Here is a 4,684-nt window from a genome sequence, read left to right on the forward strand (position 1 = left end):
CTGCCATGGTTGCTGGCTCGTCATCTGCCTCCCTCTTCGCTACTAACGCAGCACTAACCACTTGATTGGTTGCCGCTATGTACAGCAGCAACTTCTGTTGTGGCTTAGGTGCGACAAGTATTGGAGGGGAGGACAGGTATCTCTTCAAGTCTTGCAGCGCAGCCTCCGCTTTCGGAGTCCATTTCATTGGACCTGCCTTTTTCAATAATTTGAAAAATGGTAGGGCGCGCTCAGCAGACCTAGAGATAAACCTGCTGAGAGCAGCCACGCAACCGGCAAGTCTTTGTACATCCTTGACGCGCTTTGGTGCTTCAATCTGCTCAATGGCCTTGATCTTGTCGGGATTGGCTTCAATTCCCCGCTGAGACACGAAGAACCCGAGAAGCTTGCCGGAGGGAACTCCAAACACACACTTCTCTGGGTTGAGCTTGAGGCTGATCTTGCGCAGATTTGCAAAGGTCTTGTCTAAATCTTGAATCAGGGTTGCTCTGTCCTTGCTCTTGACTACTATGTCATCCATGTATGCTTCCACATTTCTGTGTATCTGCAGCTCAAGAGCGACATGAACTACTCTTGCAAACGTTGAACCAGCATTTTTTAATCTGAAAGGCATCCGTACGAAACAGTACGTGCCACATGGAGTAATAAATGCGGTCTTCTCCTCATCCTCTTCTGCCATGAAGATCTGATGGTATCCTGAGTATGCATCAAGAAATGAAAGCAAATCACATCCGGCTGTGGAGTCAACAATCTGGTCAATGCGCGGCAAAGGAAATGGGTCTTTGGGACAAGCTTTGTTAACATCGGTAAAATCGATACAAAGTCTCCATTTCCCGTTTGCCTTGCGCACGACTACAGGATTGGCCAACCACGTAGGATGGAGCACTCCTCTGACAAGGCCTGCTGCTTCCAACTTCTTGATCTCTTCTGCAATGAATTCTTGGCGCTCCACTGCTTGCTTCCTGACCTTCTGCTTGACGGGCCGCGCATGAGGACAAATGGCAAGGTGGTGCTCAATTAGTTTCCTGGGAACACCGGGGATGTCAGACAGTTGCCACGCAAACACATCGACATTCGCCCGCAGGAAAGCAATGAGCTCGCTTTCCTATTTGGGGTCGAGAGTGGCACTGATGGTGAAGGTTCCACCAGTGCCATCCTCCTTGGCGGACACCTTCTTGGTCTCTGGCGGAGCTGCCATTGTCTGCTTACACTTGCCGGTGGAGCTCGATGGTGTGTCCTCGACGGCAGCGCGGCACTCCGAAGAGGTGCGCTTGCCGGAGTAGGCATCAGAACTCTTGCCGGACTTGGTCTTCTTCCCCCCGGGAGCTTCAGCGGCAAGTGACTCGCAATCTGCTGCGGCTGCTGCTTCCCGGTAGATCTTGTCGGCGCAGATAAGAGCATCCTTCTTGTCGCCGGGGACAGAGATGACGCTTATCGGGCCTGGCATCTTCAGCATGTTGTATGCATAGTGAGAGGCTGCCATGAACTTGGTGAGTGCTGGACGACCAAGTATCCCATTGTGAGGCAATGGAATATCGGCAACGTCAAAAGTGACCCTCTCAGTCTTGAAGTTCAGCTCGCTGCCAAATGTTACTGGCAACATGACCTTCCCCTTTGGCTTGCTACTTCCCGGATTGATTCCTTAGAATGTGCCGGTCTCTTCAAGCTCGCTGTCAGGGATCTGGAGTTTTTGGAGTACAGCGGAGGAGATCAGGTTCAAGCTGGCCCGGCCGTCAACTAGCATCTTAGTGACCTTGAGGTTGCGGATAGTTGGTGAAACCAACATCGGCAAACACCCGACCGCAGTTGTGCGATCAGGGTGGTCCTCAATATCAAAGATGATAGGCGTGCTGGACCATTTCAGAAGCTTGCGTGATTCGACGGGTGGTTCTGCTGCATTGACTTCCCGCACCCACTGCTTGAGCTGGCGGTGCGAAGTATGCAGAGAAGCACCACCGTCAACGCACAAGACCTCTGTGGCTTTCTGGAACTCCTGCTCACTGGTCTCGACATCATCCATGTCTTCGTTGTCGTCATCGTCTTCATCGTTGTCGCGGTCGCGGGGAGGTCTATCTCCTTGCCGCTGCTTGGCCTTGCCGCGGCGTCCTCCCCGGCCGGCGCGCTTCTTGCCGGATTCTCCAACGCCACCTTGGGCCCTCTCCTTGTCGCGTCGCTCGTATTCAGCTTTTTGCTGCTGGACAAGCTGCTCGACCTTCTTGCAGCTCTGGAGGTCATGGCCCTTGGTGCGGTGGATCTTGCAGTACTGCTTGTCGGAGCCGTCCTGCTTGTCGGCGACCGCTACAGCCTGGCAGTTGGTGCATGCGGAAATCTCCTTGCCGGAGCTACCAACATTGGCTTTCTTGGCGCCACCTTCGTTGCCGGACTGCTCAACGACTAGCACATCTTTGCCTTTCTTCTTCCTATTCCGCCGCCGGTTTTTCTTTGCCGGGGCAGCATCCTCACTGTCAGATCCTCCTGCTCCTGTATCCTCTCCGGGGAGTCTCCTCCCTTCCTCAGCACGTGCACACTTGTCGGCCAGGGCATACAGCTCACTGACGTCTCTGATCTTGCACATCGCCATCTCCTCCCGCATCCTGCGGTTACGCACGTTCTGATGGAACGCGCTGATGACCGCGGTGGGGTGGACATCTGAGATGTTGTGCTGTACACGGCTGAATCTCTGAATGTACTTGCGCAGAGGCTCTCCTTCCTTCTGGGCGAGCAGATGAAGGTCACTCTCTTGGCCATGAGGTTTGTGGCCGCCTGTAAAGGCGCCGACAAACTGATGGCAAAGGTCTGCCCAGGAGGATATGGAGTTGTCTCGCAAGTGCATGAGCCAGGATCTGACGTTGGGCTTGAGCACCAGCGGGAAGTAGTTGGCAAGGATCTTGTCGTCCCGTCCCCCGGCAGCCTGCACCGCGATGGTGTAGATGCTGAGGAACTCCGACGGATGCGACTTGCCATCGTACTTCTCCGGTACGTCTGGCTTGAAATTCTTCATGCTGGGCCACTGGACTTGCCGCAGCTCACGGGTAAACGCAGGGCAACCTACCGCGTACGGCAAGTCGCCTGGTTCCCCTGGCGCATGCATGTCGACAGAGGGCCGAGCGCGCTGGTCTGATTGACGTCGCGCTTCTCTTCGGCGCTCGATGCGAGTACGAGCGTCTTCTTGTTGTCATTCGTGAAGAACTTGGCGCTGATCGCGACGAGCTCGTGGATCTGATGACGCGGTGGAGTCGCTGTCGAGGTGGATCCGGCGAGTCGGCGATCTTGGCCTTCGGGGCGGAGAGTGCACAGTGGTTGCACCCCCACCGGTCTTGTCGCCACCGGCTTGTGCCTGGCTGACTTGTCGCGGCAGCGACGTGCCCGGCTGCCGTTGGGCGTCGCCGTTGGCGAAGCCGATGAGACTCTGAATGGTGGCCCTCCAGTCGTCAATCTTGTCTGCCGTTGGAGGGTAGTCTAGGAGCAGTTGAGCTCGCGCCAAAGCTTCTGCTGCAGTGGCGGGTGGCGGTGGCGAACGGTGCGAGGAGCGGGATATGCTCGGACTTCTAACCACGTTAGAAGGAGCAGTATCCCGTCCAGGCGACCGTGTCTCGCTCGCGCCAGCATGTTGGTGTGCATGGTGGTCCTGAGCGCTCCGAGATCCACCAGCTCGATCTTGGTCTAGCAAACGCATGGTACCATGGGTACCATGACGCTGCCGGTCCCGCGCCTCCTGAGATGGGCGCGGTGCATGTACGGACGCCGAGGTCTTGGAGTGCGCCCGGTCGTTGTGGGAGCCGGCCACACCGCCGATGGGCAGCGCAGCCTTGTCCTTGGACCTGGCAGCACTGTGAGCTCCCTCGTCGACGCCCGTTCTTCCGCCGGCACCTGCCCCATCATCCGCTTGCTCCGGCGATGGTGGGTTCGGCGCGGACGGAGCAGCCGCCTCCGAAGCCTTCTTCTTCGGCGGCATGTCGATGAGGTTGATGAAGATCTAGCTCGCGTGGTCGCCGGATCTGGTTCACACAACCTCGACGCCCCCTACCTGGCGCGCCAAAGATGTCGGGGGACTGATCCACGAACACCTATGGGACCGGCGGGCCGAGTCCCTTTCGATTCGGTGAGGGCGGAGGCCGTGCAAAGAGCGGATCGAGGCGAGGCACGCGAGCAGTTTACCCAGGTTCGGGCCGCACGGATGCGTAAAACCCTACTCCTGCTTTGTGGTTTGTATTGATTTCTTGCTTGGGAGCGTGGAGTGCTACAGTACACACCAGCAGCTAACGAGACCGAGCGGGAGTGTTCTCCGAACTAGCTAACTAGCTAGCCCGTTAACCAGCCAACCCCCTCTACGTTGCGCATGGGCCTCCTTTTATATGCTCAAGGGGTCACCGATAGGTGGCAACGTAGACAAGGGTAAAAATGGAAAGGTGCTGCGGTAGGTACAGCTACCTGCTACAGTGTATCATACCTAACCCTGACGGCAGGGGACAAGGGCATTAAATGCCTGTCTGTGTCGCCTAAACAGTGCAAAAGTGACCGCCAGGGACGCCACCGCTTGCCACGATGGCAACCCGCTTGCCACCGCGCACCCCTGGCTGCACAGCCTCCCGCCACATACGCCTAGAAGGGTCCCAGAGCGACACGTTGGTGGATGTGCTGGAGCGCGGGCGCGGAGTGGTGGCTTGCCGCGGCAAGCGCCTTG

This window comes from Triticum dicoccoides, chromosome 1A (assembly GCF_002162155.2).
Source record: "Triticum dicoccoides isolate Atlit2015 ecotype Zavitan chromosome 1A, WEW_v2.0, whole genome shotgun sequence".
Taxonomy (NCBI): Eukaryota; Viridiplantae; Streptophyta; class Magnoliopsida; order Poales; family Poaceae; genus Triticum; species Triticum dicoccoides.